Below are 14918 nucleotides of genomic sequence, written 5' to 3'. Positions count from 1 at the left end.
CTGTATTAAAAAAGTGGAATAGAAGCCATGTGTGTTACATTCCTGTAAAGAATTGCTTTACACTTTGCACAATCTCCTAAGACTTTGTTGAAGTTAAATTTGAAGGTGGTGGACACATTTATCTAGTGGAGGAAATTTCAAAGCAGCCCAACATTCAGACTGTCCCATGGATATTTCTGTCTGCTTTTAACCAGGTCTACAGTGAGAATTAGGAGCAAAAGCAGAGCCAAGAGCTGTGAAAATTTTGAAGCTTGTCCTGAAGGTAGCACTTGTAATATTGAGCCCAAGGAGAACACGTTTGTTAAAACATTTACATTTTAGAAATGCCAAATACTTCACATCAGGCAATTGGACAGATGTCTTGAAGGCATCTCAGAAAATGGCTAGACCTCACTGATTACAATATTAAGGGTGTAAAAGAATAACTTCCTTTAAAAAACTCTGCTTTAGAAAAAGAGCTCCAGGGAACCCTGCTCATGTAGGACAACGTAGGAAAGTGTTGCTCCAAGTTCAACCATTCAGGCACTCAAACATCACTGCAATCGTGTTCCAAAGGGGGTAGACCTTCGCATGATCCATGTGATGCTGCTTCTTTTTTTTTTTTTAAGGAGTACAGAATGTAAGAGTTTGGAAGTCATGGAAGTTTCTAGCTGGATATTGGAGAAAGTCTTGGGAGGCCAAGCAAGGTGCACCTGGGGGGTGGGTATGCACAAAGCTGTGACAGTGAAGCCAAAGGTGGAATAGATACCTCAGAATTTTAAAGATACCAAGAATTGGGGCCACTGGGGTCATACTGTTTAAAAATCACAGGCGATGAGCAAGGCCTGTCTGAGATAGAAGTTATGTGGGCTACAACCAAGGCCAGCAAAGCCATTAGAATAGGGCTGGCAAAACCTCTGGAATTCACATCTTTGGAATTCACTATAACTTGGTTCAGGTGCTGGACATGGAACTGTAGGACTTAATTTTACCATGTTGGATTTTAGTCTTGTTTTAGTCCAATTCCTTTCTACCCTACCTTTCTATCTTTTTTGCAATGGGAATGCTTACTCTGTGCCATCCTATGTCGCAAGGATTTAACTTTCTTTGTTAGTTTTACAAGGGTTCATAGTTAAAGGTTTTCCTTGAGCCTCATAAGACACTTTGGATTGGAGTTTTGAGTGATGATGCAATGGTTAAGTATTTGGTGACTCTTAGAGACAGGCTGAATACATTTTACATAATAAAATGAACACTGGTCTTTTGGGAACCAGGGGTGAAATGTTATGGTTTAGATCTAGAATTCCCCACCACATCAAATATTTCTTATATTCAGAGGTGGGGCTTTTAAAAGGTAGTTGGATGATGGGGGTGCTATCCTCATCAGTGGATTAATCTATTGATCAGTTCATTTACTGTTAGAAGGAAGAATCTAGTTAGAGAGCTGAGTCACTTTCTTCTTGAATTGGGAGGATATATTCTTGTCTCATTCCTCCATTATTTTCCTTCTTTACTGCCATGGGGTAAATACCTGTGTTTAACCATACCCCTCCACCATGCAGTTTCTTCCTTGAAGCCAGCCATCCATGGACTCAATTCTGTAAAACCATGAGAGAATATAAACCTTTCCTCCTTTGAGTGGAGGTTTCAGGTATTTTGTTCCAGTGAAGGAAATTTACTAACATATTATTTTATTAATTTTAGTCCATGTATTTTATACTCATTTCAAATAATGTGCAAGAGCTATACAAGTATTTCAGATCTAATTATTATTAACTTTGGAAAGGAGTAAATTATATGGAAAGTGAGTGAATTTAAGAGTACAAATAAAAGACTTTCTAAATGTGATTAATGTGATAATGCAATAAAAAGTGCATTAAAATAAAAAAACCTGCTTATTATAAGTCAGTATCCTACTGTTATTATAAGTCAGACTAATAGACACTGGTCTCACTTGAAAAACCAGTACTGCCCTTCTCTCCTAAATCCATGGTCAAATTACAATCAGACATGAGTGAGGAGATCTAGACTTTGAAGATTAATGCATGAGATTGTCAGGAGCATTCCTACATAAATTTTGGGAAAAATCATTTCATAATTAAAATATGACTATAGCTCTCTAAGATCCAATGTTGCTTTGCCTGAGAGCCAGCTATCACATGCAGAAACATAATTCTGTTTTGTCTCTGGTCACAGCTGAGGCCTCAATGGTCTGTGAAGCTGTGGTGCTCAACAGCAAGATTATATCAGTGGAAGTCATCCTGGTTCCATGAGAACCAATTAGTAATACAAAAGGAAAAGTTTTTACCTGGAGAGGGATGAGTTCCTTATTAGGCCAGCTCATCCCTCCTACTGAGGTGGGAATGCTTTCCTTCCTGCCTTTATCAACATGAGATTTGTATCAGCACAGGATCAGACCTGAGATCACTGCCCCTTCCAAGTCATCTGTTACTCCCTCCAATTATTCTGTGTACCCAATAAATAGTGGCTAGCTTGGAGAGTCTTGGTCTTGCCCACTCTGAAGCACTGACTTCTCTGCCCTCCATATACTTTAAAGTTATGCAAGTCTCTATTCCCTTTTTTCTTTGGCTCTTGCTGTCCCCATTTCTAGGCAGTCAAAGGAAATTGGCCTCTGATATGAGGTCTTTAACATGAAAAATGATTTCTGAAAAAAAGCTATTGTGTATGTGGAAGAAACTTTGAAATGTTATATGGAGAGAATTTTTCCTGAGGCTAAATTTTGTTTGTATTTTGTATTCAGAAGTCACTTAGAGCAATTTATAACAGCTAGGAAGTTTACAAAGCATAGTAAGTAAGAGGGTATTTCTGAGAAGATTGAGTTTACTTAGAAAGTTAGAGCAAAGATTAGTTTAAGTGCCACAATACAAATACTGCTAAGATTCTTTGAGTAAAGACATAATTTGTCTAAAATTACATCTCAGATACAGGGATAATACATTCCTTGTGCAAATGTATTTTTTTATATTCTTGAAATTATCTCCTTTAAGAATGGTTTTTAATAAGAAAAAAACACTATTTCTATATTTCCAAAGGCTTGTACTGCCATTAAATATTCAAGTTAGGATCTATTAACATTATTTTTAGATCATATACTGGCTCTGTTCCCAGGAAAAATAGTTATTGTGAGGCCTGAGTGACTCCATTTTAAAATTTGGCCGCATCTTAGAGTAAGGTGGCCTGGACATAAATTCTAGTTCCAAGAAAAACCACAAGATGTACTTTGGCCACCTGCCTGTGATAATGTTCAGCAGTCCCCTAGCAACTAGCCTAGCAACAGCTAATCTGTAGCTGCTTCAATGTCCCAGATGCTCTTCTCTATGGCCTGCAACAGCTAATCAGTAGTTACCCCAATACCCCAGTATCCCAGATGTTCTTTTCGATGACTTGAGCAGCCGTTTGCAGTTCAGCGCACAAGGCACAGCTAATCAGGTTTAAACTTTCAAAACTTGCTAAATGCTAGCCAATTGTGTGATTTGCGTGTGATTTGAAACCCCGCGCCTTTTTGAAAACCCCGCGCCTTGCTGTAACCTCTATAAAAACCCCTGGTGTTATAGAGTCAGGGCTCTCAATCCTGACCCGCTGCGTTGGTGTCGGATGAGAGTCCCTGCTCGAGCTTGAATAAATGACCCTCGTGTGTTTGCATTGGAATCGGCTCCTTGGTGATCTTTGGGGACCTCGCTATCTGGGCACAACATTATACATATTTCATTTTGGTTAAGTAGCTTATCACTTTTCATTTCAATATGTAACTAAGAGAATACAATTTTCTGGATTAGAGAAGCATGCAATATTTGTGAATATGCATGTGTGTGAGAGAGAAACAGAGTGTGTGTTTATATGTCTGTGTGCTGTGCATGTGTTTATGGGTATTTCAGTTTAAATTATACTAGAAACTAATCAAATGGATACAAAGCCTAAGCTCAACAAATCTGCATAAGTTAATGCATTCTTTTAATTATGAATTTTTTCTCTTTTAAAAGGGAGATAAAATACTATAAATATTATGGAATTTTCAGTGCTAAATGAAGTAATTTAAAAAGATATCTCAGAATTCATATAACAAGAGGACAAAAGGATGATGAACATTCTCTCAGGAGACTTTTTATCACTATAAACCTAAAGCTCCTGTAATACAAATGTGTGAATTTCAGTACGTATCTGGCTGGGTGGTAAATCTTTGCTGACTCTAGCTAGCATCGTCACTATGTGGAAGTTTTCTTTGAAAATGATTTGTACTTTTTTACGAGCTATACAGTATGCAGAAAAGCTGCACAGATCCTCTGGGAGATGATTGATGTTGCCACACTTTGCACTTAACAAAGCTTGGTTTACGACTGAGCCCAGTTTGAGATGGGGGCTTCGAGAGCAGAAGAAAATGGTGCAACCTGGATCTATCTTTGAAGTGCCCCAGAAAACTATCTGGACGCAGGGACAGCGACCCCAGAAAGCAGAGGACAGCGGCAAGCAAGTATCTGTGCAGAGGTCAGAGAGGGGAAACCACTATCCCAACAACTCAGAAAGTGAAAGAAGCTGGAAAAGATTTCACCTACTTAACAGTGGTACTTACAGGAATCAGCATTACAGGTGGCTTGTTTTACATGATTTTCAAAGAACTTTTTTCTTCATCCAGTCCTAGTAAGATATATGGAAAAGCCTTAGAAAAATGCAGAACACATCCCAAGGTGATCAGTTTCTTTGGTGAGCCTGTTAAAGGCTACGGGGAGATGACAAGACATGGTCGAAGGCATCATGCCAGTTTTATCGAATATATAAAAGATGGGCTGAAATACACACGTGTGAAATTCTACATTGAAGGGTCTGAGCCAGGGAAGCAAGGAACAGTGCATGTGAAAGTTAAAGAGAATCCAAAGAATGGTGAATATGAATTTCAGCACATATTTGTGGAAGTGGAATCCTATCCTAGAAGAACCATTATCATTGAAGATAATCTATTCCAAGATAATTAAAAGAATCAAGCAAGCATACTGTTCCCTGGTGGGTGTGAAATGGTACAGATTCATTATGAGCTTCACAACTCTCTTCCAGAATCTGTTCAGGAGAGTAAGAAGTATAGTGCTCATAAAGGTGAATGTAATAGGATATTTGATACATTTAGACAAGCCTTTCTTGTGAAAAATCATGAAATAGATCATAAAGCATATTTTATTAGTGAATTTTCAATTATGGCAGTATTTCTGCTCTAATATCATTCATGATGAGAATTTTTTGTTACTGAATGTTTTACAACATGTAAATAAACAAATTTCAATATTTTGGGGTTTTTTAATATTACACAATTATATAAAGCCAGCAGAAAAAAATAGAACTAAGAAAAATGTCAAAGGCCAGGGATTTAGCTCAGTGGCACCTTACCTGCCTTGCAAGCACAAGGTCTTGAGTTCGATCCCCAGTACCGGGAAAAGAAATGTCAGAAACATCTCCCATATAATTTGGAATCTCTTAAGATAACATATGAAAGTATTTGAGGACTATAATCAGTTAGATGGTAAATACATCATAGAAAGGTTGTGGAAATTGTATGACTTAGGAATCTATTTCCTGTTTCCCAATCCGTGATTGGAGGCACTGTCTACTGTGGGAGGAGAACACACTCTGCCATCTGGTGAACTGGCTCTATCTGTTCTAGCAGGTATATGGGCTGTGCAGGTCCTTCAGGCTCATCAGACCTCACTGTTCCCTGGTTGGCTGGTGACAGATGATGGGTACAAGTGCCTCGACCATAGAGCCACCAGGAGGTGTCCCCAGCCCCTTCAGAACTTATGCTGATACTTGACACTGCCAAGAGAATGCCAGAAATAAGTGGGAGTTGTTCAAATGTGTGTGAGGCCCTTTTCAAAAAATATTTTTTAAATATGAACACTTTATTTTATTTGAGGTATTTGCTGGAGACCTATTAAAAAGTGACTTTCACTTACAAGTCCTTATCACATAACTAAAGTGTTCTGTGGTGCCTTATCTGTGAAGGCTTCAGAATGGGGATTCCCCAGCACTATTCTTTGTTCTTTAGAACTGACAGTGGAGGGGTTTCTGATGGGTTTTTGAGATCCTATCATATTCAGGATAGAAAGATCTTCAGGAAGTTTTTTTTCCTTGCTTAGTTTATCTCCTTAAATGAGTTAAAGTTTTGATTTAACTGCTGTCTTAAATGTTTTATTACTTTAATTCTAAAAATTTCACACGTTTAGGAAGTATTGAAGTGTCACAGCAGAACTGTTCTCTCCCTGAGGGAACATGCTTTCAGTGATAGGGTGAACTCTTAATTTGGGTTAGGTCTCTTAGCCAGTTTTTCAGCCTTCCTAGTAGATTGTTTCTTATCAATTATACAAAACTATTATTTTGTATGCATAATAAACTTTTAAAGTTTTTAAATGTGATCTGATTTTGGTTTTTGCAATATACACAAAGATTATCTGCATCTACCTAGCTCTACTAGTGAATCTCAGTCTAGTTTGATTTTATTTGACTGCTCATTGACATAACTTTACATCCAAAGATATATCAACATTTAAAATTACAAAAAGGTATTGCACCTTGAGACCATAATGTTAAATGAAATAGATCAGACATGGGCTTAAATATCACATGGTTTCTCTTATCTGAAAAATCCAAAATATAAATAAAGAGCAAAGTAAAAAATAGATAATAGGAAGTAGGGAGATAGATCTTTCTCAAATGAGGAGGAGATCAACAAATGGAAGGAGGGAGGGGAAGGGGATGGAAAAAGATTAAGATGTGTTAGGTACATGTACCAACTCCCTACAAACAGTGTAATCAGCATGTACTACAAACATACTAATAAAAAGGCAAAAAAGTAAAAACAAAAATAAATAAATAAATAAATATAAATAAAAAGATATCTCAGCATTGAATGTGACATACCTTAAGCTTAGAATACAATTTATCTATTAAATATTGTAAATTATTCTGTTAACAATTACATGAAAACTGGGCTGGGGATTTAGCCCAGCGGTTCCGTCGCCTGCCTCACAAGCACAAGGACCCGAGTTCGATCCCCGGTACCAAAAAAAAAACCAATTACATGAAAACTAAATTCACCTTTTAAAAAAATTACCATAGTTTTTCACAGAATGGTTTAGAGGCTGGGTTTTCAAAACTAATTATTAATGAACTATTTCATTTTTTAAACTTTTTATTTTACAGGTACATTTTAGATATACATGATAATAACATGCATCATAGGGAATTTGTACCTCCTCATGATATATTTTGCTTCTTTTTTTCCATTTCCCTATCCCTCCTTTCAACTCTCCCTTCTTTAACCTACAAAAGGCCTTGTTTCCATTTTTTCTCTTCCATTCTTTTTTCTTATTCCTTCTTTCCTTCCTCCCACTTCCCTCCGTTTTTCTCCTTCTCATTTGAACATTTTGTTCCCATTTCCCTGTATCTATTATACATTTTGGTCCTTGTTAACACTTTTGGTTTCTAATACCAGAGGAACCATGTGATATCTACACGTGTGTCCAATTTATTTTACTTAAGAGTATAGTCTCAAGGTGCATCCTTTTAGGTAGAAATGTCTCAAACTTTACGCCAGAATAGTACCCCTCATTGTGTAAGAAAAAAACCGCATCTTTTTACATTCATTGGTTGATGGGCATTTGGGCTGTTTCCAAGATTTAGCCACCCCAAACTGTGCCGCTGTAAACATGAATGTTCACATATCGATATGGTATGATGCATTTAATTGTTTCAGTAAGATACCAAGAAGAGGAATAGTTCCATGTTGGCTGTTGGTTTGTCATAGATAGCTTTTATCAGTCTGAGATAAAGACCACCTATCCCAATTTTCTTTAGGGTATTTATCATGAATGAATGTTGGACTTTGTCAAATGATTTTTCTGCATCTATTGAAACAATAATATGGTTTTATTATTTTTGGTTTTGTTAACATGGTGTATTACATTTATTGATTTGCATATGTTGAAACATCCCTGAATCCCCAAGATGAATTTTAGTTGGTCACAGTGTATAATCTTGATGATTTGCTGTATTCTGCTTGCCAATATCTTATTGAGGATTTTTGCATCTACATCCTTTAGCGAGATTGGCCTACAGTTTTACTTTTAGGTTGAGTCCTCTGGTTTTGGTATCAGGGTAGTGTTTGCTTCCAGGAATAAATTTTGAGGCATTGCTTCCCTGTCAATTTCATTAAAGAGTTTGAGGAGCAGTGGCATTATATCTTCTCTAAATTTCTTATAGAATTCAAAAGTGAATCCACCAGGGCCTAGGATTTACTTTGTTGTTAGATTTTTAATTACATATTGATTTCATTGATATTGGTTCATTTAAAATTTTTGTATCATCTTGATTCAGGTTTGGTAATAGATATATATCTAGGACTCCATCCATTTCTTCTGTGTTTTCCATCTTATTAGAATATAGATTCTTGATGATCTTCTGTACTTCCACAGGATCTGTTGTGATTTCACTCTTTTCATTCTTAATTGCATGAATTTGAGTCTTTTCTTTTCTTTTTTTGATTAACTTGCCTAAGGTTTTGTCAATTGTAATCTTTCAAAGAACCAAATTTTCAATTCATTGATTCTTTGTATTATTTTCTTAGTCTCCATTGCATTAATTTCTGCTCTGATCTTTATAATTTCCTCCCTCATACAAGGTTTGGGTTTGACTTGCTCTTCTTTTCTAGAAGTTCAACATTAGATTGTTTATTTGAGCTTGCTCTGTTTTTCTGATATGGGAATACACTGCTATAAATGTCCCTCATAGGAGTGTGTTCATTGTGTCCCATAAGTTCTGGTATATTGTATTGGCATTATTATTTAATTGTAGAACTGTCTAATTTCTTCTTTAATTTCATCTCTGACCCATTGGTTGTTCAGAAGGGTGTTATTTAATTTCCACGTTTATGAAGTTCTTGTCCTTTCACCATTGATTTCCAATTTCATTGCACTATTGTCTGATAATATGCCTGGGATAATTTCATTTTCTTTCCATTTACCTAACCATTTTCTATGAACTAGTTAGTATGTGGTCTATTTTGGAAAACTTGCTGTATGCATCCAAGAAGAATGTATATTCTGATGTTGTGAGATGAAACATTCTGTAAACATCTACAAAGTCCATTTGTTCAAAAGTTTGGTTCAGTTATATTATTTTCTTTATTTTTTTGTCTAGTTCATCTGTCTATTTCAGACAGCGGGGTATTGAGGTCCCCTATTACAATTATATTAGTGCTTATTTGATTTTTCCTGTCCTGTAATATTTGTTTTATATAGTTAGGTCACCAATATTTGGTGCATATATATTTGATTGTTATCTCTTCCTCTTGGATTGATCCCTTTACAGAGATGCAGTGACCTTCTTTATTTTTTCTTAATTGGTCTTGGCTTGAAATGCACTTTGTGTGCAAATAGAATAGCTACTTTTGGTATTTTTTGGTTCCCTGTCTCATGGAGTATTATTTTCCACCCTTTGACTTTCAGTCTATGAATTTCTTTTTTAATTAAATGTGTTGCTTGCATTCAGCATACTGTTTGATCTTGCTTCTTGATCCATTCTGCCAATCAGTTTCTTTTGATTGGTGAATTGAGACCATTAACATTGATAGTTGTAACTAATGTGTATTGACTTATCCTTGGTCATTTTATTTTCCTGTTGTAGGTTTTCTTTTCCCCCATATTTAACTGATTGCCCTGTAGGATGGGTTCATTCTACTGGAGTTCATGGAATTGTAGTTCTTGTTATCTCTTTCTAGAATGTCCTTCCAACATTTTGTATCATAACTGGTTTATTCCTTCAGGTGTCCTTTGTCATGGAAGTATCTTATTTCTCCTTCGAGTCTTAAAGATAGCTTTGTAGGGTACATTAACCTGGGTTGCAGTTTGGGTATTTTTAAATGCTCGAAATAATTCACACCAAGTTTTTGTGTGAGAAGTCTGCTGTGATTCTGATGGGCTTTCCCTATTGGTGATGTTTCTTTTCTCTAACAGCTTTTAATATTCTGTGCTTGTGCTACATTTTTGGAATCTTAACTATTATACGCTTTCATGTAATTTTTTATGATCGTGGCTGATTGGAGTTCTATGTGTCTGTATGTCAAATGCTTTTTCCATGCTTGGGAAGTTTTTTGCCATTTCTTCTGTGAATATGTTTTGTATGTCATTTGCACCATCTCTTGCTTTTTCACTGACTGATCAATTTTATGCTGCTCTTCTTTGCATCATCTAGCAGCTGTTGGACTGATTTTTCATGGTCCCTTGGTATTTTTAAGAAAGCTTTTTCATGATCACTAACCACAATCCTGTCTTCTCTATCAGATATTCTCTCCTAACATTGCCTCATTCTACTGTGTATATTTTCAATGGAATTTTTAATCTTCTGGATATCTATTTGAATCTGTTTCATCAATTATATTTCTTATGTTGAGCATTCATGGTTGTTCTGATTTTCCAAAGTGCTTCTATTTTTTAATCTATATCTGCTCTAGAGTAACTTAGCATGCCTTTAATTATGGTTGCCATCTCTATAGTTACCTAACAAATTATTTCTGATTTGTTTTTTTCTAAAGCCTCATTCATCTGCTTTGTTACTTCTGCTGTTATCACTTCAGAAACTCCAGGTGAGTGGCTTTTAAATTGTTTCCCCTCATAGTCCTATGGATTTGCCGTTGGTGAGCTGGAAGTATGAAGTTGCATCTTGCTTCCACGTCTTCTCATTTTTTTAGTTTAATTCTGGGTTGATGCTTATAAATAGCTTATGGTGAGGCGCTTTATTGCTAGTATTTAGAACCCTTAGGAAATGACTACTTCTTAGAGATGTCTTCCAGGTTTAGCTGGCTTTTGGGTTTTGAGCCTGTTGCAAGATCCTACCTTTTTTATTTATTAGGAATGAGAAGTTCTCCCTACTGGGCCCAGTTCCTGGTTTTTTGCCACTTGTATTGTTTATGACAGTTAGGCAATCTCAGTGTCCGTATAGCAGGAAGAGCAACTGAGTAGAACAATTATGTCACCTGTGAGACCCAACTTAGCAACATAGCAATATCAGCACCATGTTGAGAGCATTCTCCTCCATTTTCCAAATATGTGACTTCCAGCTGCACTCCGTCTCCTGGGAGAAAACCCCACCCCAACTGATGTATGTAACTGCAAGGTAAAATAAACAGAACTGTGTTTCAAGTGATCTGCAACAAACCAACTGTTACCCAGGGGAATGGGAGAAACTAACTGTGCTTATCCTGGCTTCTGTAATCAGCTTCTGCAACAATCTGTAACCCAGGAGAATGGGAGGAGGGACTTTTTCTGTGGTTTTTCCCTTTAAATATGCAGTCCTCATTTCAGTTGGGGCCTTTTGTCCTCCGACTTGGTTGGCGTGTACATGGGTCCAGGCCAGAAAATAAAGTTCTCCAGTGAGTTCTCATGACTGTGTCATGCTTCAAGAGATCCTCATTAATCTATTCTGGGAACAAGGTCCAACAACCTTGACTAAGTTAATCTAATCAGCAATAACAATAGCATCAAACACAGCCTAAAAAATGACAAACTGTGGTAAATCATTAATTTGTCACCTTTATCCATATGAAATAGATTTGTGGTTATATACCCAAATCTAAAAAACGACAGAAAATTGTACATAGTAAATAAGCCCTCAGTATGGTGATTTTACCCTCAGGGAGAAAATTTACAGAGAAATATAAGAAGAGGAAGAGATTAAAAGCAAGACTGGAGGACACAAAAGATTAGAAGAACTTTGGGAAACTGGTGAAGAACGTTTGATAGAAAAAATAAAAACAAGAACAGATCAGAACAACAAAAATCCCTTGAAACAATGTTCACACTCATATAAAAACAACAACAATCAAGAAAAAACAAAAAGCGAAAACAAGAAAATAAGAAAAAGAAAGTCCTCTTCAAGGCATGTCTCTGCTGTCATTGGTAGGCAAAGTGAGCAGACTCCAGATCCATGTTGATTAATCCCAGCCACCCAGCCATAGGTTTATGGCAGGGTAGTGGATAATCCCACCAAGATTGCCCTTTAGTTTCGCTGAAGTTCAGGCTGGTTTTTGGCTGTGAGGCTTGAACCAGATTTGTTCCAGCCATTCTGTGTGCCTCCTGCTGGCTGGAATTCAACTCCTTGAACTCGTGCCAATTCAGCATCCTCTTCCTGACACTGGGAACCAATAGGTGGAGGAAGCCAGCAGCTGCTTTGAGTTTTGAGCTCAGTTGCCCTCTCTCCAAGATGGCTACTGGACAATTGCACTTTCCTGGAGAGCATCTGAATACAAATAACTCACCAGCCACTGAAAACTGCTGTGTCCACTGCTCTGTTCCACTGGCATGTTTCTCTGTGGAGGCTTCTGGGGTCACCAGTAATCACTGTGCATCTGCAGGTTCAAGCTACCTTTCCCATGCATGGAGTCAGGGGCCAGGGGGAAAGCACTGGTTGCCATTTCCTCCATTGAAGTATCTCTGTTCATTTTCCCTGTGGGATACAATTATATCTTCAGATCCTTCCTGGGTGCCAGCGTCCTGTGTTCTCCTTCTTTCTCATGTTGCTTTATTCTAACGTCTAGAATAAACACCAAGTCTCAAAAGGCTCTTTCTCTGCTACTCACCACTCTACTATCTTCTCAGAAGTCCTCCATTCTTATTAAAATGTATATAATTTTGTAACATAGTAAATGAAACAACATCATAAGAAAGCAAATATTGTACATTATTGAAAGCTGGGTTAGTGTTATCTAAAGCAACCACTAGTTTCACAATTATAATTTCCTGAGTTTTCATTATATTTACTACACTCAAATTTAACACTAAAATAATTTATAGTTTTCTATTTTAGATCTTTTAAAATGGGATATGCAAATTTCTTTGTATGAATAATTAACTTCTTTTTTATTCTTAAATTCTTTTATTGATATATTTAAGGTATACAATACATTTACATTTATCATTGAGTGCTTGTACCTGTACATGATGTATCTTGGTTCTTATTTTTCCCCATTACCTGTGTGCCCTTCCCCCCCCCCCGACCCTTCCCTATTTACATGGACTTCATTTCCATTTTTTTTTCTTTTCTCATAATTTTTCCTTTCCTCTTGTGCTCCCAACAGCCCTACCATTTTGGACCTTTTCAAATTATCAATTATTAATTTTAATCATTTTAACCCTTACTTACACTTTCAGTTTTTCACATTAGAGAAAGTATTTGGTATTTACACATGTGTGTCCTATTTATTTCACTTAAGAGTATGGCCTCAGTATGCATCCATTTAGCTATAAATGTCTCTAGTTTTTCATTCTTTATGGCTAAGTAGTACTCCATTTTATTTAAAAAAAAAAAAAAAAAAAAGCACATCTTTACCCAGTCTCCAGTCGATGGGCACTTGGGCTGTTTCCAAGCTTTAACTATTACAAACTGTGCCGCTATAAACATAGGTGCACATATATCACTGTGGTATGATTCTTTTAATTCTTTGGGGAAGATTCCCAGTAGGGGAATAGCTGGCTCAAATGGAACCTGTAGTCCTATTTCTTTGAGGTATCTCCATACTGACTTCCACAGTAGTTGCACCAATCTATATTCCCACCAACAATAGAGAAGGGTTCCTTTCTCTTCACACCCCCACAAGCATTTGTTTTTGGTTCATTTCTGGATAGCAGCCATTCTTTGTGGGGTGAGTTGGAATCTCAGCATTGTTTTCATCTGCATCTCTCGAATGAACAGTGATGTTGAACATTTTTTCATATATTTATTTGCTGTTTTTACTTCTTTGAGAAATGTCTGTTCATTTTGGATGCCCATTTTTGAATTGGGTCTTTGAATTTGGGGGATCTAATTTTTTTCAGTTCTTTATGTATTCTCAATAGTAGACCTTTGTCTGAGGTAGAGCTGCTAAAAATTTCTTCCCACATTGTAAGTTGTCTCTTAGCTCTGTTGGTAGCTTCTCTTGCAGTGCAGAAGCTTTTTAATAAGATGAAATCCCAGTTGTTGATTCTTTGTGCTAGCTCCCATGCTAGTGAAGATTTGTTCATAAAGTCTTTTCCTATACCAAGGTCATTGAGAGTTCTACCTAACTTATCTTCCAGCAAGTTTACTGTTTCTGTCTTGATATTTAGCTCTTTAATACACTTTGATCTTAGTTTAGTGCACAGTTATAGGTATGGGTCTAGTTTTAATCTTTGGCAGGTTGAAATCCAGTTTTTCCAACACCATTTATTGAACAGGCTATCTTTTCTCCAATGAGGGCGATTGGCTCCTTTGTCAAAGATGAGGTGGCTGAGTATGTCTGGAGTTGCTTCTGCATCTTCTAATCTATTCCACTGATCTTTGGGTCTGTTTCTTTGCCAGTACTATGGTGTTTTTATCACAGTAGCTTTGTAGTATAGTTTCAAGTTGGGGATTATGATACCACCTGCGTTGTCTCTGTTGCCTAGAATTGCTTTTCCTATTCTAGGTTTCTTCTGCTTCCAAATGAATTTTTGGATTGTTTTCTCTACTTCTGTGAACTATATTGTTAGAATTTCAATCGACATTGCATTAAATCTATATAGTAGTTTTGGAAGTATGGCCATTTTCACTATATTGGCTCTCCCTACCCAGGAAAAAGGGATATCTTTCCATTTTCTTATATCCTCTTCGATCTCCTTTTTCAGAGAGCTGTATTTTTCAGTGTAGAGGTCTTTTACTTCCTTTGTTAGGTTGATTCCTAGATATTTCATTTTTTTAGATACTACTATAAAAGGAATTATTTCCTGAATTTCTCTCTCAAGGCGTCTGCTATTTGCTTATAAGAAGGCTATTGTTTTTTGAGTGTTGACCTTGTATCCAGCTACTTTAGTGAATCTGTCAATTAGGTCTACAAGACTTTTGACTGAGTTTTTTGGATCTTCTATGTAAAGTATCATATCATCAGCAAA

General features: G+C 36.6%; 1 pseudogene; it reads left to right on the top strand.

The window, feature by feature from the left end:
- Positions 1-4225: 4225 nt before the first annotated feature.
- On the top strand, positions 4226-4971 carry LOC101711946 (mitochondrial import inner membrane translocase subunit Tim21 pseudogene; annotated as a pseudogene).
- The last annotated feature ends 9947 nt before the right edge of the window (positions 4972-14918 follow it).

Source organism: Heterocephalus glaber, unplaced genomic scaffold (genome assembly GCF_053883595.1).
Source record: "Heterocephalus glaber isolate CG9 unplaced genomic scaffold, H.glaber_assembly_v1.0 deba00001606, whole genome shotgun sequence".
Lineage (NCBI taxonomy): Eukaryota > Metazoa > Chordata > Mammalia > Rodentia > Bathyergidae > Heterocephalus > Heterocephalus glaber.
The sequence above is the reverse complement of the archived record's forward strand: the minus strand, read 5'-3'. Positions and strand labels throughout refer to the sequence as shown.